Source organism: Marmota monax, unplaced genomic scaffold, assembly GCF_021218885.2.
Source record: "Marmota monax isolate L192 unplaced genomic scaffold, Marmota_monax_Labrador192_F-V1.1 WCK01_AAM20220418_F8-fsc00139, whole genome shotgun sequence".
Lineage (NCBI taxonomy): Eukaryota > Metazoa > Chordata > Mammalia > Rodentia > Sciuridae > Marmota > Marmota monax.
In genome coordinates, this window is record NW_026695226.1 from 1,470,901 (window position 1) to 1,492,688 (window position 21,788).

At 36.7% G+C, this 21,788-nt stretch overlaps 1 protein-coding gene across 28 annotated transcripts in view; it reads right to left on the reverse strand.

The window, feature by feature from the left end:
- Nrcam (neuronal cell adhesion molecule) overlaps positions 1 to 21,788 on the reverse strand; it is a 277,119-nt gene that overhangs the window by 126,815 nt on the left and 128,516 nt on the right. For 27 of the 28 annotated variants that reach the window (XM_058576091.1, XM_058576105.1, XM_046435384.2 and 24 more), the window contains exon 3: positions 13,873 to 13,957. The exons of the other annotated variant lie outside the window; for it this stretch is intronic. The gene's annotated coding sequence lies outside the window, so the exon portion shown is untranslated. The remainder of the gene's footprint in view (positions 1 to 13,872; positions 13,958 to 21,788) is intronic. 28 annotated transcript variants of the gene reach the window in all.

Genomic DNA, 21,788 nt, shown 5'->3' on the forward strand with positions numbered 1-21,788 from the left:
ATCACTGACCCACATCCCCAGCGCTTTTTATTTTGAAACAGGTTTTCACTATGTTGCATAGGGCCTCATTAAGTTGCCCAGGCTGGTCTTGAACATGAGATTCTCCTGCCTCAGTCTCCTGAGTTGCTGGGATTATAGACATGTACCACCATGGTTAGTGTTTGGGTTCCTTGGAAAGAGGGAAGAATTGGCATGAGGAGGGGGCAAGGTATAAGAAGCAAGCTTTAATTATGACGATTTCTATTACTAGGTCATAACCGGTGAGCAAACCACATTGGCACTAAATTCCAATAACATCTTTGTTTTAGATAGAATCAGTCATGTAAGAGAGAAGAAGAATGTACAATGTTACTTCAATACTACCTTGTAGCAGGCAAGCACCCCTGACGGATTATACTGTTTGGCCTAGAATTTATTTTCTCTTTCTGTAGCACCCATTTCTTCTACATGATGCACATGAACATGGAATGGATATTTAGAAGCACGGGTGCAGTGTGTTACACTGACAGCCTTTAGACTTATTAATCAGTGTAATCGGGCAGCAGGGTAATAGCTTTGACTTCCACATGAGACCTTATTTGTCATGTACACACAGTACATTGACCAGAACTCCCAAGGCCAAGTGTTTCTCTTATGAACTAATTAAGCATTCTGGTAGGCACAATTCTAGCCCAGGCAAAGATGGGGTGGTGAACTACACGCACCCTAGAGCTGGAATATGTGGCGTAAATCTCTGCTCTAGCATTTATTAGCTCTGTGCCTATGGACAATGTACATAATTTTGTACCTCCATTTCTTCATCTATAAAAATGAAGATAATAAGTGGCTATGAGGATAATATGTGTAAAAAACATGTAAAATGTTTAAAACCCATGGTAAACCTCAATAAATGGTAACTGTTATTATAGTGGAATGAAAGTTTTTAGAATCGGTATCTGGAAAATATGTAATTCCACTGTAAGCACATTACTGCCTACATACAAATTTAATACTTTCCCCAAACTTCTATTAACCTTTTGTTATGGGCATTAAAAGAAGAAGATGAAGAAGAAGAAAAGTCCCTGATATTAAAAAAAAATACTGCTTGGGGAATATTGTGATTTTTTTGATTGTTGTTGTAACACTATGTTAATTTTATCTTATTAAATATTGAAGAAGGACCATCACCATTGGGAAGAAATTAGAACACATTATATGAAATTAAACTAATTTGTCTTTATAAAATACACTATTAGAGGATCCCAGATGCTATTTTTACAATAAACATCTATTTTTTAAAGAAGGTCATAACATCATACATGTGCCAACAAAACAGAGAATAAGAAGACAAATGCATCCTTAGGTAAGCTGAGAGCCTTCAGGAAAACACCTAGCGTCTATGCTGTGCTAAACTAAGGGCAACATGAATGCATAGTCAAATGTACATGTCCAAAGAAGAAAGTTAAATATGGGCACAGGCCAGGAGGAAACGTCAATTAATAATAAAGAAACAAGGCAAATTTTTGTATCAGATCTGGCATTAAAATCTGGAATTTTTCCATTTTCTTTTCCAATTTATTTTAAGATTAAAATTTAAATTATGGTGCTGATTTGAGAATAATAAATGTTTTATGAGTCTTGGAAAAATATTATTATTAAATTCATATACTTTTGTTCAAACTATAATCAACTCAGTAATAAAAAGCCTGTTTTAAAAAAGAACATCTATTTTACACTGGGAAAATAGGTTTTCCTTATATTGAATGCATATCCTATAGAACTAGAGTCCATTGAATCACAAATTCTCATTAGAAGATTTTAAAAAATAAAAGGGGTATCATAGAAGATTTTCAATATTCTATAAACAGAGTAAGCCATTCAATTATAAGGCACAACTATATAATGCCAAGAAAAGACAATTTTAATAAGAAAGCAAATTTAAAATGTAATAAACTCTCAAATATCATCTGCGAAATTCAAGATCATTTGAACTATTTAAAAGTGCACTGTATATCCTAACAAACATCTCCCATTCTTTTTATTGGGAAGTTAGTTAATGACAGATGATAAACATAATTTCATTACAAATACCAAAGTGTGTTATATGCCAACCAAATTCAGAACAATGTCAAAAAAAAAAAAAAAGAAAAAAGAAACAGAAAAAATGAACCAGAACAATGCCAAGTAAAATGTGGAAAACAAATGAGAAGCCCCCCCCCACCACCACCACAGACGACATCTACAGAAATTATAACAAATATTGCAGTAGTTTTCCAGAAAGTAGGTTCTGTGGCCTGTATAGATCACCAAGACGACTTCTAGGACACAAGACAGTAGTGGAGAGTTGCTACCAGGCACCTGGGAAATTGTTAACACCAACAAAAATTAACAGAATGATCTGGGGTACATAGGTGTCTCTGTGGCACAGACCTCCAGACCTCTTACTGTCCCATCCCACTCTGGGATAAATAAAAGGAGTTTGGGGGTTTTATTTTATTTTATATTTTTGCTTATTCTATGTACATGAAAAATAGATACAAAATTAAATGACTTTCCAAAATATGACTCTTTTCCATTTGACTGGTTGAATAGAAGACAAATGGACACTGGTGTAAGTTTTGATTAAGAAATACCTAGGAGCTCAAAATGAAAATTTTATACATATAATTTGTTTGGGCATTTAAAATTATGATTTGATACACTAATTATGGTAGGATTTTTCCACAAGTGCACATGAATTCCCTCTGCAGTCAATGCATTGCTTTAGGACAATATTTCTGAGTTGTGTGATTCATCTTTGCACATGCCCTAGGGTTAAAGTGTCTTTCATCTTAATAAATCTAAAAGAATTATTAAGATGGAAATGTTTCATAGAAATATGACCTCAATCATCTGGGATATGTCTAACTAATCACCCTTTCCAAATAGTGATCAGAGGACAAAAATAAAACAAAACCCACAAAAAATAACAACAGAAACAATGTAGCTCTTTCTCTTATGTTTGACTCAAATTTATCTGCTTGTAATAATGACATATTGTCCCATGCGATTGCTTTAAAAAATGTTTCCAGTGACCCTTGGGAATGTTATGTACTGTGTCCCTTCATATTTGCCCTTGGCAAAATTTCCCTTATTCAGATTACTCTTTGAGAAAATAATTTCAGTCCAAATTATGTACATTCTAAGTCCTTTAGTTTAATAAGGGTTTTTGACCTTCTGGTTCATACATGGCTAGTTCTTCTCTTAGAGATGATTGATGGCATTAATTCTCTTTGTATGGCATCTCCGGGAAACCATTCTCTTTTTCACAAAAGTGAAGCAATTCTTAGGACAAACTGGATGACCAGTCATCACTGCTGCCAGCCCAATATTCTGAGTTCCAGAAGGCAGAGATGTCTCAGCTAATATTGTATTCACAAAAGAATGGGATGAATTTCTGAGTGAATTTAAACAAAATAAGAAAGGGCAAGAAGCTCCCATTGTTTAGGGGCCAGCAGCTCCCATTCTCCTGGCGGTCCTCTGGTTTTGAAATCTCAGTACACATGTTTTTACCCAAGCAATAGTTACCTGTTTTCCTCATCATTTGTGTTCTTTCACTAGATTTTTCTAAAATACTGATGTCAAATTAACCTTCTCAAAACAATACTAGGCACACATCACTTTCACTCAAGAACTTAATGGGTTCATAGCTGAATTTAAATCAAACTCAGTATGGCACATTCACAACTAGACATTTTCAATTCAACATATTCATAACAGAACTCTTTTCCTCTCAAAAGTAGAATTATTTTGCATTTTCTTTTCTGGTCAGGAGCATCATCATCCTCCCCAGTCTCTAAGCCAGGGTCAGGCCTTGCTCTTCCTCATCCTTCATTCCCAATTAGCTATAGGTCCACCCAAATAGACTGTGAGCTGCCTCCCATACTTTAGCTCCTCAGCCAGAACCATGGTCCATCCTCTCTTGCCTCTTTATCTTCATGTCACCATGAAGAGTTGTGACATCTGCCTTTATATCACCATTATATTGTTACCATGCACAAATATACACATATGTTATTTTGACTTTCTGGGACAAATTACACCATATTGCAACTGTGTTATAGATTTCAGGTGTATCTCACTTGTTTCTCTTTGAGGAAGTCTGAAACATAGCAGGTCATAAATAAATGAATGAATTGTTCATACACATGAAGGAAGGAAGGAGGAAGGAAAGAAGGAAGGAAGATGTCTCCACATTTACTTTTTACCACTTCTCTTGTCTACTTTCTGCTTTAAATTGGTTTATTTTTCCCCTGTGCCATGTCTATCTTCATCCCTTCTCAAGACTTTGCCATTTTTTCCTACTGTAATTTCTACACTTTTAAATTTAATTTCTATGAACTACTTTCAGAACTATTTTTCCTTCATCAATTAAAGTCAAAGCCTGTCCTAAACCTTGTTCAGTTTCCAACTACTTAGTGGCCACCATCCTTCAAATTCTGAGTACTTTTAGTTTCCATTACACATTTAACTTTCAATGATACACTATGCTTTCTATTTATGTGGTTATCTGTGTATGTGAACATCTGATTTATATGTGTATAACTAAGGAGTGCAAGTTGCTGAAGGGCTTATACTCTTCAAACCTCTCAGTTTCCTATATAGTATATAAGAACTCAATAATGCTTATTGATGAAGAGGGTCACAATACAGACATTACATATAGGTTCCATAAGTTAGTATTTTATTTGTATTAATGAAACCCAAATAACTTCAAAATAAACTTTGATTCACTGTCAATAAAATGCTGAGATTCTAGGTTAAACTATGGATAATGGTCCCACCACTTGTTCAATTGTTACTGAACACATTACTTAAGACCAACCTCACTTGAGTCTCAGCTGAGGAAAATCTATTTTATAAAAGAAACTCTTTCAATTATTTACTCTTTCTAATGAAGATCTTCCTATGCCCTAAATATTGGATTGCTTAGTAGAGTAAGGCAGCAATACTTCTGTGGCAAAAAAAAATATGGACAGAGTCAACAAGTTCATTTTAATGTAGTTATCTTAAATCTAATTTCTCGCTGAATTTGGGATTGATTTCCAGAAGAAAAACCTCAGAATTCAAAGGTTTCCTTTCAGGAAAATGAAAATGTCCATCATTTTGCCCTCGAGCTGCTCTATGTCACCAATAACCATGAGAAAACTCAAAAGAGAAAAAAGATGGTGAAAAGTTTTCTTTGGGAGTAACCTCTGGCTTAGTAGATGTTGAGAATTCTTTTCAATTCAACAAATATCTACAAAGCATGAACTAGGTTCATGGGATGGTTTTAGAAATACATTTTAGAAATGTATTTATTTTTACTACTCCTCTATGTCAAGGAAGTTTTCCAAGTGCCTTCAAAAATATAAAACAGATTGAAAATCAATTTGAAGACTGTTGGATTAAAGCTAATCTATGGTTGTATTTTGTATAATGGGGAAATGTTACATAAAGAAGAAATATTTTATAGGATACTTGGAACTTAGATCTGTTTTCCAGGTCATTTGAATTATTTAAATATGGTAGTTTTGTCTAGTTAGATTTGTCAAATTCCTTCTTTGTTTTGTGGTCCCCTTGGCCCCAGGGAACAAAGCCATTTAGGAAACTACATCTTTTCTGTGCTTTTTGACTAAATAAATAAATAATAGAACTTGTAGAAATTATTTTCCCTGTGCTTCTCCACTCTGGATTGTTCTTTGCCTACCATTCTCTCCTTTCATAACTTGTTCCTATGGCCTTTCCTTCACCAGGCTAACAGCTTCTGTCAGCAAGCTTTTATTCAGTACAGTATCAAAAGCTTTGCAGAAAAACGGATTAATCATGTTCACTGCTTCTCTTTGTTTGCCCCATCAATTCTTGTGGAATTCAAGCAAACCAAGAAAATGCATGTCTAATCACAAATGTGAACTCCCTCTTATATAGTTATTTTGGTGCATTCTCTTTTAAATATATCACATAATTAAAGATTCTCTGAAAACTAATAAGTTTCAAATGAGATTAGTTTTACCAAATATCTTCTATATCAAGGTGTTATCACAATGATTTAAATACATATTTTTTGTACCTTAGAGCGCCAAAAGAGAATGGTATAAATGCCACAGAAGTACTTTTAAATTTTTTTAAAAAAAATTTCCTTTTCTATTTCCACATAAATCCCACATAACAATATGACACATCATTAGAAATTTTAAAATAATAGCAAATTTGGGTTAACTATTAATAATAAATTTAAAAAGTCATGTATTCCATGAACTTTCAAAGTAGACTTTTGAATGGTCATGTCATTGATGTTTCTAAATGGACTCTATTAAAATCTTAGTCATAAAAATAGCAGAATACCATTCTTCACTATTAATTTCATGCCAAGATTTAAATAAGATAAATATTGGCAACTTCACCACTTCTTAATATAATTTTTCCATACAGCTATTTTCTATTACATAGAAATTCCCTCTTGTTTAGAATGAACTTGTTTGTTTTGCTTTCCCAATTGGAAAAGCAATTTTTCTGCATAGCACTCATGACTTCCTATTTTAAAATACTACATAGTTGAAGTCTCAAAGTCACAATGGGCAATGTTATCAACCCAGGGCCATCACTGGGCCATCCTCTATGCTGGTCCCTCTCACACCATTTTAGAACATGGCTCTCTAATAATGGTAGTCTTTTTTGTTAAGAATTAAATGATGAGAAAGTTTTTAAAGTAGCAGTAGAATTTTCATGTCTCAAGTAACAAGTGAAAGATACTGAGAAACTGATGTGACTCCATTGTTGAAAAAAACTTCTACCTTAAAGCTTGTCCAAGGAAGGGGGCATGACCCTTGTCCTTGGAAAAACCCATGGAGCACTCCTAGGCACACAGCTACCCTGCTAAGTTGTTTGTCTGCAATAACAGGAGAGATCTGCAGCGCCAGGTGTCCCTGACTCAGTTAGGCTAGATGAGGACCCACAGCAACCCCCTAGCAACCACCAATCGGCATGAGACAGGAAAAATACCTGGGATGCCAGATGACCCCCCAGTAGTTTATTGTGGTTGATAACGTGTTGGGAAACCATGCAGTTTAGCACATACACCCCTCGTGGCTTAAACCGTTCTGTTCAAAGGAATCCCTCTCTTGTACTAACCAATCACCCCTACCAACTTGTTCCCACCAGTGAATGTGCTAATCAATGTTAAGAATTGTTGTTTGATTTTCCTGCGGTATGGAATGATTTGCTGTGTGAGGTTGTGACGGATAGAGTATCCCCAAAATACTATAAAATCTCACTGAACAAAGGGCTGGGACTCACTCCCTGGGACCGCTGCGTTGGGAACTGTTGTGAGTCCAGGCTTGAGCTTGCAATAAAGACTCTTGTGTGATTGCATCGGATTCATCTCCTGGAGGTCTATTGGGGTTCTAGGAATCTGGCATTACAATACTAAGCAAATTTTTAAAACTCTCATTCATCTTTTTGAAACCATTAGCTGAGCAGAACCACATTAAGATAAGCCATCTTGGAAACATGCTATGAAAAAAATGTGTGGTTTAATGGGGTTTAAAATACAGCAAGAGAAGTCACAACCCTGAATGAAACAGATTGAAAATGAAATTACCCTGGCTGGGCGGGCTGCTGAGATCCCTGCTTCAAGGAGGAGTGAGTGTCTGAGACACCAAGATCACCAAGTATCTAATGGGCCACCCATTTGCACATCTCTTTCCATATTATTCAAGTGCAAACTGTGCTAAGTTTTCTTTCTCAAAAACTTTGATCATTTGTAGAAAAATGGATGGAACTAGAGATCATTATGTTAAGTAAAATAAGCCAAACTTAGAATTTTTTAAAAAAAATTTGGAATCTTATTTTTTTTAGAAAAAAGATAAGAAAGTAGGAGAAGGGAATTTTTAGGGAAGGAGAAGAAGGCAGGGGACTAGGTACCATGGGGAAAGGTTGGTAAGACAGTAAGTAGTACTAAGGGAGAATACAATCAAAGCATTTATGCTCATGTATGGAAATGTCACAATGAAGCCCATTAGTCTATATAATATCAGTATGTGCTAATAATTAAATTTTAAAACATAAAGCTTAAAAAAAAATTTGAAAAGAAAAAAAAAATGAAATTCAGGGAAGAATTATCCAGAGGACCAGTTAGTGCCACCATGCATTTATGTTTGCTAGTAGAGTACTCTTTCTATGAACTTCATAGTTTATAGAATCCCTAGTAGATTACAGTATAGAACACTTTGGTGAAAGGAGAATGTTTCTGTAAACAAAAATATCTGCTAGATCTTTGGTGATATTTATAAATGCACTGGTGTGACATAAACACAGAGAAGACCATGTACAAATGGGCCCTCGTAAGTGAAGCAGCAGCCACTGAGGAGGCACACTGGACACACCTCAGCTGCAGTAGCAGCTTAAGGAGGCATCCTAGGAACACATTAATCAACACATTCAAGGAATGCATTAATCAACACTGGCTTCCTTGTCAGCTGGCATGCCCCATTGTTTAACTGTAGCATGCTAAATAACACAGAGCAGCAATCTGAATGTGAATTTCCACCATGCTGCAAAAGACAAAACCCTTTTCAACACTGGTTCCATGCACCATATCCTACTGGACTGTTTCAATAGAAATCATTCTCTCCAGTGTTCCTAGTAGTTTATGGACTTGCTTGCCGCAACAGTCAGCAGGAAACAAAGAATCTTTACAGACCAGCTAAGTTTGACAAAAGCTGTAGAAATGCCTTCTGCAGATATGAAAACTTGTATCTGTCCAAGAGATTTTTTTTTTCTTTTCCTTACAAAATGAATGCTTTCGTGAAAGGCAAAACAAAACAAAGCAAAAAAAAAAAAAAAAAATCCAAGCATCTATTTGTGTATGCAGTCAGTTGTGACAGCAACATACTGCATTACCAGCAGGGGCCTGGGCATGGCCTCCTGCTCCACACTGGGCTTCATTTTCCTCCTGGGTAGTTCCCTAGATAACCCTCCTGTCAGGATTCGACTTCCTCCAAAAGCAGCCAGGGATGAAATGTCCAGATGCTGGAAGGAACGGATCTGACAACATGCTCCCAGAACCTAGGCACATGCCTACTTTTGTGTACAAAGAGTGCATGGACCTGAGCACAGAAGGCTCTCCAGCATTCCTGCTGTGGGTCTCACTTCAGAGCAACCAGACTTAGAGGGTCCGCCTCAGGAGGTTATGGTGCACAATTATTAACGTTCAATAAATAATGATTTTGGTGATGAGAATGCTGTGCATAAAGATCACAATTCTAAATGAACAAGGGATGTCGTTTTTTATTATTATCATTTGGAATGAGGTTCCTCATACTAGAAAAATAATTTCAGTAGAGGTTAAACTTTCTGGGAACAAGGATCACAGGGCAGTGGCTCCCCTCTATGTTTGGTAACACTGTTCTGGAAATTTCAATGAATGTCAAAATTAAAGTCCATGTCCCATTGATCTAGCCTTCTCTCATCGCCTGTTCTAATTCTGGTCACCCTAGAAAACAATTAAAAATTATGCTCCAGAAGTGCAGCAGGGAAACAAATCTGATCTAGTGAGCATCTGCAAAGGGCTCTTTGTGAAGGTCACTGCATCAGCCCAGTGGTGTATAACTGTTAAGTTGCTATACATTTCCTCTACTGGAGTGACTCAGGCAATTTTCTCCTTCCAATTTCAAAGCAGACATTTTTTCCCTTTTAGACTGCAATGGGAGGAGGGGGAGGAACACATGAGAATTGCAGGATTCCTTACTGATTACTAGTACTAACTGTTGCTGCCACAGAAACATAATGCCACCTTTCTCATCATTCTTACCATTACATCACCCACCTGATTATCTCCCAAGAGAATGTCAATGTCATTCTTAAGACATCTTCCAGCTGCCCTTTCTGAGCTCTCAGAAATAGCTAGCAAACTGGGCAGCCAGGAGTAGTGGGAGCGGGAGAGGGTGGCTGTCCAGAGAAAAATGTTGTGTCCCAAAAGAATAATGGACAGGATGCAAGGGGCAGAAAGGACTTAATTGATAAAGGCATCTCAATCAAGGACACTGTTATAACTCAGAAGCAAAGGATCAGGAAACATATTATAATCTACCCTCCCTACAGAAGCACTGTGCATGAGATTTAATATGCTTCCATCCAACCCCAGACACAGGGTTGTTGCTCAAACTCCACACAGAGAAGAAACTCTGGGCACTACCCAGGATGGAAGACAGAACATTCCTCTTTGCACTGTCATTCAGCTTCCAGGAGCACTGCACTTGGGTGGTGAGCCGCTACTCGATAAGAAATTTGCCATAATTACCATAAAGAAATTGTGCAAGGGTGCTAGTGTTTCAAGAGGCTTAGCTGAAATCCAGAGCTTGCCCTCATGATATGTCAGGGTAAAGAGGGAGGAAGTTACCAAGTATAAGAAAAGATTGTTCTGGTTTTCTAGATGACTAAATATTGACACAAACTCCACTTGTATTTAAAATTTAAAGAGCTGAATTTATTTATTTTTTGGTACTAGGGATTGAACCCCCTCAGACCTTTTTATATTTTATTTTAAAACAGGATCTTGCTAAGTTGCTCAGGGCCCCTCTAAATTGCTGAGACTGGCTTTGAACTTGCAACCCTTCTTCCTCAGCCTCCCAAACCACTGGGATTATAGGCATGCACCACCATGCCCAGCAGAGGTGATTATCTTTTACTTAGATTTAGAACCCTACTGGTTTTTACAAATTCTAAGCTCCCCAGGGAAATGGATGCATTAGTATTTCATCTTTAGTTTTGTTGGGTGAATATTCTTTTGTAGACACTGTATGTCTTCTGGATTTGACTAGTACCTAATAATGTGATAAAAGTGATTCTATAAGACAAAATTCTGATAGGACACTTTATTGTTAATAGCGTTAAAATTATGCTCCTATTTAGGGGCTGGGGCTATGGCTCAGTTGTAGCGTACTTGTCTGGCATGTTTGAGGAACTGGGTTCAATTCTTAGCACCACATATAAAAAAATAAAGGTCTATTAACAACTAAAAAAATTTTTTTAGAAATTATGCTCCTATTTAGGCTTCTCAATAAAATATTGGCTTACATTTGAAAATCAACTTAATTATAAGAAAAAGTTTCCCTACTCCTATTAGTTTTGCTATCTATTCAGAATGTAATTACTGTTCTCTTAAGATGTATGAATAACTTAAAAAAAGTTAGTCCTGTAAGTCCCAGGAAAGAACAACTTTGAAGTCATCAGCCAAACATAATCAGTAAATAGTTCAATAACCTGTCAGATTTTTCTTTATACACAGCTTGCCAAATAGGAACATGCTTTAGATATTGCAAGGGCATTATTCTTCTTCAGATTCATTATGGTTATTGCCACTACCAAACTTACACTAATGTATCAGAGCAGAAAACCTTATATGGGTTACTTCAGGGGTTTCCCTGTGCCTCACTCTGGCTGATTATTAAACGTCCATCGTTAGCAGTCTGGCATTAGCTCAAGGTTTTCAAACTAGATTGAAGGCAGATTTTCCAGGGAGAGAACTTACACATTAGGTTAATGACAAGTGTCAACACAGTTTTTATATGCAACATTGGACACACAGAGATGGCACTTCCCAAAGAAGGATGTGGGATGGGTGTGGTGGTTTGCAAACCATAGTCCACAATTCTGGCTGCTCACATCTTTTGAAAACCACATCACACCATAGATCATGGGAAAGACAGTTGAAAACTCCAAGTAGCAACAAAACAAAAACAAAAATCAGTGTTCTTATTCTAATGTCAGAGGTCAATTCCTGAATGGTCTGGGGAAGATCTAACATAATTATGCTTTAAAACTTTGGGATATTTCAAAGAGTCTTTGTGAGGCAAGGGAAAGAATTGAAGCACATTAGTCACTTAACCAAAAAAGGCTGGCCAAAAAAAATCACTAAGAGGTAGATACTGAAAAAGAGGAAGATAAGCTTTTTCACTTGTTCTTCTGGAAGACGAGATTTAAAAATCAAATACCTTTCATGCAATGAAAAAAAGAGAAATCATTGACTGCACCCAGCCAGGAAATTCCCTTAGATGCACCCTCTCTGTTGGGTCCTTCGTTGCCACCTTAGAGTGCTTCTCCCCTGGAGTCCCTTTGCATGTCTTGTCTTCCTGTATCTTCCCTCTCACTAGAAACCACCATTACTGACAAGATCTTGCCCTCACTGTCTGCCTACCTCTTTCAGGTACTATGCTATATATTATCCCCAGAAGCGCTTGCCATAACTCACTACTGACACCAGTATTTTATTGGCAAGCCACTATACTCAACACCACTACTACTAATTCCTAATTTCTAACAATTGCGATTTGGTATTTATTACGTATCTCTGTTAAAGTAGGGAGAGTTTACTATTACTTTACCTGGAAGATGCTCTTTATTTTATGAAATTCTTTTAAGGGGAGGGCTACATCAGAACCTTATAAGTCATTCTGCATTAACTAATGGAGCCTTTTTAAAAAAATAAAAAGTGACATTTGGATTAGACAGAGGGAGTGAAGGGGGTATGGGAGTAGGTATGACAGTAGAATTAATTGAACATTATTACCTTATGTGCATATATGACTACATGACAGGTGTGATTCCATATCATGTACAACCAAAGGAATGAGAAGTTATACTCCACTTATGTGTGATGTGACAAAATACATTCTACTGCCATGTGTAACTGATTAGAATAGATGAAAAATAAAATTTAAAAATAGTAAAAAAAAGTGCCATTTATACAACATTAAGCCTTTTGGGTATTGGGTATAATTATCTAACTTATGAATCTTGCTAGTCTTTACCAATTTTCACTTTTCAAGGACTTTTAAACAGAACAAAATGTGTGCTGTTTTATTTACAAAGCAATTTCCAGGCTACCAATTTGGAGATTCCTAATGATATTTTGAAACACCATAAGTAGTTAGTCATACTAAACCAGTTTCAATTCGACACAACGGAAGCGAATTCAGCTGGGGCATGAATCATTTCCTCTAAGCAACAAAAGAACTTCTCAATGGATCAATTTAAGAATTCTCAAGATCAAGGGACAAGATGCTGCAAGGATTTTGCTACCTCAAAATCTTGCATTCGACCTCATCTTTTCTTATTAAAATCCATGAGAGTTTATTTGTTAAATGAAGCCTATGAAGTGCAGAACTGACTGAACAATCGAGCTCTCATCATGCCTTAAGAAAGCTATTGTTGGCTAAGATATAGTTCTCTGAACTGTGTTCCAGATCTGTAGGGAAGATATTTTTCACCAAGTACAGCTCTGTAATAGAGGGCCTTTCAGAGGGCACCATAGACCCTGCAGGGCCTGTTCTAGAACTGACCGTTTTGGTGACATAAATGAGAATGAGGTGGGCAGTGTGGGTGGGAAAGCGATTTACAAAGCAAAAATCACATTTCAAAGTAACATTTAGACTTTCAAAACTGACCTTTTTATTATTTGGACTTCACTGTGAGATAAGAAAAAAAATCACATAAGCATCAAATTCAAAAGAAAATTCTTTTCTTATTAATAATGCTCCAATTTTTAATCTTTAGTTCCTTCAGAAACATTTTTTCCTATTAGCAGTGATTTTACTGTGCTATCTATTTTCGGTGTCTTACTGATCCATGCTTTAGCCAAACAAACAAAAACAACACAAAAGGACTTTAGAGGCTGGTTTTCTCCACTCTATTTGATCCATCCTCTTTGACAAGTAGTATGATAAATGTTTTTGCATTTCCCACTCCCTGTCTTTTATCACACTCTGGATTGAAAAATATTAAATATGGCAATAACATTACACAATGACATCACTTTATGGTATCAGTCCCTTCTTTAACTACTAATTTAAACACTTTAAAAAGAAAAGGCCCTACCTTTGAAGAAGGTCTTATTATCTGAAGAAGTCGTCCTTTCTTTTAATCCTTTAAACCAAAGGTCGTCTTAGCATTGCTCTGTGGACTGAAGAGTGGGGGAAATGTTAACAAGACATTGGTTGTCATCAATCACAGCAGATTGTCAATACATGAACTCCAACTCACTCCCTGATGGGAAACACAATTACAGAGAGAGCCCTGCAAGGAGAGACAAATTATGAATACATTTGCCAAAACATCTCTCTGTTGGCTTCAATCAAAAGAGACAGCAGAGAGGTGGCTGGAAGTCTGGGGGATGTCCCATTAATGGATTACAGCCTGAAGAGTCCTGCCTGGTTTTTAATGTTCTGTTTAGGAAATAGAGTTTTTTGGTAATGTATACACATAAGGTGGGTAAAATAATCCCTTGCTGTGGATTTATAACATTTTTCATTTAGTTACACAGAAGTTCTTTTGACTATGTTTGAAAGGCCCCACGTTGTCAATGAAGGTCATATAGAGATGATGGGAACAGCAAGATTTGAGGAGGAAATTCCATGGGCTTCTGATGAAGGCTTAGCTACAGACAGCTCAGGACCCTGTAACCTTCAACTCTCTTCTCCTCGGCCTCAATGTTTCCTTTGCAAATATTCCAGCTAAGAATTAGCAAGGAAAAGATACTGTGGATGGGAAATAGAACAATCACAGCTCAGCATATTATGCTTCAATTTTTAAACAGCCAATTCAATAACACCCAAGGTTTTCTAAGGGAGGATTTGTGTATTTTTGGACTTTGGATTTCTGAAAACAGAAGTCATACTATCAACCTCTGAAAACATCCTTCAGAGAAGAGAAACAAGTGTCAATTCAGGAACTCTGGGCTGCACTCAAATGTTAGGACTACTGTGAATTGCAAAATTATTCCAGGAATAAAATAAAAAGGCATGTAAAAACCTCAACTGTTTTAGTTTATGCATGTATTACAAAATATTTTCTGTCTTAAATTGCAAAAAAAAAAACCTTTATAATAATTACACATACAACTATTCTTTATAGATTTTCATTGTATCTAATATTATGGTATTTTTATCAGGACAAAATAAATATCAATGTTGTGGAAGCTAGTGATTTTTCCTTAGAAGCGAAACAAAGATTTTCTTGTCATGTGGTTCCTAGTTATTAAAAAACAAAACAAAACAAAACAAAAAAAAACCTCTAGAAGTTTATAAGAGCAAGGCTACAAGAATTGAAAGTTATGTCTACAACAGCAATTCAATTCAATGAACTTATTTGAACATTTAATATGTATCTGTCAATACAATGTATAATTATAAATAAGTAAAAAAGAATATAAATATGCCATGCTTCCTACCATTAAGAATCCCGGTTCACATGTTGAGCAGGAAAAATAGCCAGAAATCACACCAACCACCATACAATGCAATATTAATAGAGAATTGTAAAACCACAGAAAAAGGGAACAGCTAATTCTGCAAGGGGTCCTCAAAGACAGCCTTCGACAGGAGGTACCAATTGAGTTGAACCCAAAAGGAGAGTAGGAGAGCATTCTGGTAGACAGAGGGTAAGTGCAAAGGAAATGAGTAGCCTTCCCACTAGTAGGGCAGTGAAGCTACAGATGTGGAGGGGGATGGCAAGAGGGGAGGTTAAGAGATCATTTGCAGGGGCTGGGATTGTGGCTCAGTGGCAGAGTGCTTGCCTAGTGTGTGCGAGGCATTGGCTTCTATTCTCAGCACTGCATATAAATGAATAAAACAAAGGTCCATCGACAACTAAAACTTTTTTTAAAAAAGAGGTCATTTGCAAGCACAGTGCAAAGATCATTGAGCATCAACCTATCTAGGAGCTTGCACTTTAACCTGAGAACAGTGTAAAGCCACTGAAGGTTTTAGGCAAGAGGAAAGAAAATTGGTCAGTAGTACAGGTGACATGAGGCTAGGGATTAGTTAATGGTGACTGTTCAGAAAGTGTTCCAGCAGGGGTGATCCTGCCTCCCTCCCAGCCCACCCCCACTAGTTCACATTTAACTCCTTCTTGAAATGCAACAGGATACAAAGATGAAAATAATCTAAAGTTGAGAATACTGATATGGTTGCACATCTTTTTATTTTTTTAATGGAGTAATTTGGTAATTTTTATTTAATTATGTGAGTGTCCCTTTACAGATCAAATTTTGTAAGGTCAGCACGGGATGTGGTCTTGTTCCCTCTCCTCCACTTCCTCAACTCTCATGGCATATTTCCACAATTTCTCTCCCCAGGGCAGTGTGGCTCTGTGTTCAATCTCCAGCACCACAAGGAAAGAAAAGATTTAATGAGATACTACAGTGATCTAGATTCTGTATACATATTCTAGAAAGTTTGTTATTTTACTCCAATTCTATGAGATAAATATCATTTTCTCTTTGATATAGAGGCAGAAACTGAAGCACAGAGAGGCTATGTAAATGACTCTAAGTCATATAGCTAGAATGTAATACAGTTGGAATGCAAAAACCTCTTTTGTCTGAATACAAAGACCGTGCTTTTTCTATTTACCCTGTGGTACTTGAGAATAAACTTGGGAGGGGCTGTCAAGATTTAAGAAGAGGGCAGGAGTGGGCTGGAGTTGTAGCTTAGTGGTAGAGCACTTGCCTACCATATGTGAGTAACTGGGTTTGATTCTCAGCACCACGTATAAAAAGTAAAAAAAAAAATAAAGGTCCATTGACACACAAAAAAAAGGTCAGGAAGAGAGAAGTGTGGACCAAGAGTCATAACACTGCAGGAAGAATGCAAATGGAGCAAGCTCTGTACCTGTCAGTAGGGAGCTGGGTTCCCAGTTCCACCACCTCCTATGGGCTTGGTTTAAAGCCCCCTGACTCCTATTATACTGTCACATCTGGGTTTCCCAGCCAAATCTACTTCTTTTGTTAATAATGTTTCACAAAGTGGGTAGGTATGGAAATACTATAAGGTGCACTATGGAAGAAGATGCTTTCAAACTTACATTTTTAAAGGGAAGTCAAATGAATGTGGTTCTTTTGATAAGTGCTAATAGTTTTTCTTTTCTTATATTTTTTTCTTTTTAACATAATTCAAGTCAGCAAAATGCTCTGAAAACAGCATATAAATAATTTTACCTAGGTATGGTTCATGTCATCACGTGGGAAGTTATTTCATTTATTTGCTCATGTATATTGCTGATAGAGTACTGCCACATGTTTAACCTTCCTGTGGCAATGTGAACCTTCAAGCAAAGACACCAAAAAAACTAAATATTAATTGTATTACTATGTCAGCAATTATGCCAAACATCTCTTGGAAATGAATTTTTGTCATAGTCATCACTCTTGCTCTGACAGCTGTGTCCATGGGCTTTCATCACTCTGAAATGCATTAGGTCAACAGAATAGGGTAATGCATCATCGCTGAGGACTATTTTTCCAATAACCAAGTAATGATTTAATTTTTTTTACCAAATACAATCAACTTATCCTATTAAATAAAACCAGTCCGAAGTCTAAAGGTTAAGAAGAAACTTGATGTATTTGAAAAGTAGCCTTCAGAAAAGATGAATGGCATTTAGGTGACAAATGTAAAAAACCCAAAGGCCACTGCTCACATAATAAACCAATTACAATAAATGTAATCCAATGGTATATAAGTAGAATATAAAGAATTTAATAATTTAGAAATGTGAAAACTTGCCTTAGCCACTCCTAGAAAAGCAAAATAACGAACTTTCTGAACTGCCCCAAAATAAATTGCTATTTATTGATTGGTATATAATTTTTGCAGGATTTTTCGTTTTGTTTTGATTTAAAGTGAGAATCTATAACATTCAATACAACTGTAAATGTATTATTGCAAACATTACTAGGTAAAAAAGTATCCTCAAACAAGAAATACTTGTAATCCCTTTAAACGTATGAGGCTGATTCCTTAAAACTGGCCTCCTTAAAAATATAGCTAAGGTAGATGATATTGACATATCAAGCATTTGATGCCCCCCCAAAGCCAATTCTGTCTTCAGTTGTTTCCTGTTAAAAATCTTCAAGATAAGTATAGCTGAGAAATACCTTTTGGATCATCAGTTGAAAACTTTACATGTAATAATATGTGTATATATCTGCACTATTATGGATTTATGTAGCATGCAAAATTATTTTGTTCTTGTATTACTATTAAATGATAGCGATTTGCAAAGTTATTTTTAATCTTTGACCATAACAAAACCTGAACAGTAGCAAAATCATAGACTAACCCTCAGACTATTCTTTTTTCTTAACTTCCTGCTTTTGACATGTTCTTTGGATTGAATTTGGGGTCCATTCATACTTTTTAACTGAAATGAAAAGGATAAATAAATGACCCTATTAAAATTGGCATTGGCAGGCTAATTCTGTTTGGTGTGGCAGAAGGCCAAAATAATCTTGAAACTCAGTTCTCCCCTTCACAACAGCACATGAAACAAAATGCAAAAGGCAAAAGCACGGTCTGAAATAAAGCAGGTTCTCTAACTAGCAGCTCAACCATATAGCACCCCAAAAGGGCAGGCCCTGACTTCCAGTGCATTTCACTCTTGCAAGACAAGTAAAATGGGTCCCAAGGCCCAACAAACATGTTGGGCCTTGGGACCCATTTTTACATGCCTTTTAAAGGTCAGGATGGGAGCAAGGGAACCATCCTCATAGGAACTTGGAGATAAACCTATATATGTTGTGCTACGCCTTTCAGGAAAAGGAATCCAGTGATTCCTTGATAAACAAAATGAACTAGAGCAAAGACTGACCACCTGTGGGAGCTTTAGATCTCATGTGACACTATCACTTGCTACCTTTCAAGCTGATTCAAACATCAAATACTGACTAAGCCACTGTGTGTGCACTGGAAATGGTGTTGTGACGTACATGACTGTAACATTTCATGGTGTGAGATACATTCCAGGGTTTCATAGGAGGAATTACTATAACCATAAATAGAAACCTGGAAGTTCAGTGTACAGTCATGGTGATCTGTGTATTCAAGAGTCATGTCCCCTTCTGTCATGCACAGTGGCTGTGGGGAGAGGCTCCTTCCACTTCTCCTGCATCTGGGTGAGACTGAGATGTAAGAGGGCTAATATGTATAACTTCTTTGCCCAGAGGTTGAAGAAGCAAGTGTCTTTCTGCCATCTCCTATGTTTCCACTTCTGGCTAGATATCAATACCAATGCCAGCATGGGTCTCTGGAGGATAAAGAGTAGAGATTGTTCCCTCCACACTTATGGTCTCCATCACCCAAAATGAACTCTTCCATGAGCTGGGAAGGACTGTAATTGCATGACATTTGCACAGTTTGGGGTTTTGTTGTAAAAGCTAGCTCTGTCCTAATAAAGTCAGCACACTCTAACATAATAAAACGTGAAATAGTTCTCACTGGTCCTTTATCTGTTTCTATAATCTAAGAAGAATGAATTTCACTTAAAAATATTAGTGTATTCAGGACTACAGAACAAAAGTGATTAAGGGATATTAAATAAGTTCTCTGAAGCAATTAAGGCAACAGTGTTCATTTTTCTTAAGGAAGAAAAAGCTTAAAAGAAAGCTAGTTAAAGTTCATTGAATATATGAAAGTTTTAAAGATTTTATATAGCAGATAGTGAGACACAACTTTTCAGTTTCACTAAACATAACACAAACCAATAAAGAAGGTTTTCATGATGACGTAGAAAATAACACTGTATCTAAGAAACTGGGGAAGATTGGAAATCGAGTTTTTGAAAGCATCTGGTTGAGCAGATACAGGAGGGAATCTGGAAATCCATTCTTGTGATGGGCAGCCCTAGAGAGTTCTGGTACAGGTGGTCACAGAGCACACAGGGAGCAGCTGTTGGAAGAATGTCTTTAAGATAACAATGGCTCACCAGTGAACTGTGTTGCATTGTGAGGTTGTCAAATTTCTTTCCTAGAAGAAAGTAACATACCCTATTTGAATCAAATGTATGCTATGTCAAGATCATTGTATTGTCTTGAGCAACTAATAAAAAAAAAAGAAAGTAAAACTAGGGAAGTTTCTCATTCACAGGGCAGAAAATACACACCAGTAATGAACATCCTACAGTTCTGGAAATCTAGATAAGTAAGACATGATCTCAATCCTCAAGCATTCCCAATCTCATATCTGTGTGGAACACGTATGTTTGTGTAGACAAGGTGGTGATGAGGAGACAGAGGAAACAGATTACCTCTGGGTTTGAACTAGAGATGAGACCTCATTCCTGGTTGAGAAGATGTTCCTAGATGTGGCCTCAGGGACCCTAATCTCTGGAGGGCATCCTTCCAGGAACATAGTCTCCAGATGATGTAACCAACCAACCAAGATATAAGCTGACAGGAAGGAAGTCGAGGTACCCAACCCTATTCAGGAAGCAAAATAAGTTTATGTTTACATATTTAACATGTCAGACTTCCATGTAAAGTGTCTGAGAAGAAAAGACTAAAGCCAACAAAAGAAGTTTTATAAAGTCACAGCTATATGGGAAGTTACTGTTTAATGGGAACTGACTTTAATCTGAAATGAGGGGAAGTTCTAGAAAGTTCTAGAGCTAGATACAGTGATATACACATAACAATATGAATGTACTTAATGCCACTGACTCTGTACCCTTGAAAATTATTAACATGGTAAATTTTGTTATATATATTTTATCACAATAAAAAATGTCTATAAAGTTCTAACTCTGTAAGTTCCTGGAAATATTATGTTATGTACAGGGAAAATTTCATCCTATTCTCTATGCTTCCACATCAATACTTTCTGTATCCTTGAAAAAACAGGAAGATATTAATTAATTAACTAATTAATTAAGTTTTGATACCAGGGGTTGGACCTAGGCACTTAACCACTGATCCACATCCCCAGCACTTTTTATTTTTTATTTTGAGACAGGTTCTAAGTTGCTTAGGGCCTCACTAGGTTACTTAGGCTGGCCTTGAACTTGGCAATCTTTCTGCCTCAGCCTCCCGAGTTGCTGAGATTACAGGCATGAGCCACCCTGCTTGAGAAGACATTAATTTATTGAACAAATATTTTGTGAACAATTAGTATGGCCCAGGCACTGTTCTAGGGATTAAGGATTCAGAACAGAACAGAAAAAAAAAATTCCTGTTTTCATAGAGCATTATCTTATTTATCCCCCAAATACTCCGCATTATTAAATATCTGTTATTTGTCAAGCTCCATGCTGGGCACCAGAATCACAATGGTTAAAAGGCAATAAAAACATCAGCAAACCAGACCTTCCCTGCACTCCAGAAACTTCCAGTGTGTGGCAGGAGACAGATACCTAAATCATCACATAAATGGAACTAAAATATCAATTTTGAAAAAGCAGAGGTCTATGGGGCCCCTAGAGTTTGGTGATGGTAACTGGCTTAGCCAAGGGGGTCAGTCCCTTCTAAGGAAAAGAGGGCTGATCTGAGACCTCTCAGGCTAGAGGGCAGGGTGGCCCAAGCAAAGGAGGGGAAGAAGTAGGCAGGGCCCTGTAGACCTCTCAGCATTTATCTTAAGAATCATGGGAAGCCATCAATGTATTTTAAGGGGACTGAAGGTAGGGGGAAAAAATGATTTGATCAGGAAGAATACTCATTTAGTTGCTTTGACAATTTAAAAACCACCAACTGAAAATGAAAGCAAGAATTATAAGGGATTCCCTACAGTTTAAAAAAATAATAGGTGAAGTACTTTGAAGCTTTCAGATGAAAGACAGAATTTAAGATATCAAAGAATTATAATCAGATAAGAAATTAAAAACAACTCTCCAGTTGTTAATTCTTCAGTGTTGATCAAATTGTTCACAAAATATTTGTTAAGATCCTATAATCTACTAACGAAGCTGGATTTGATTAAACATGTGTCACCTGAATTTGCAAGCCTGGGAAATTGAGTTGAAGACCA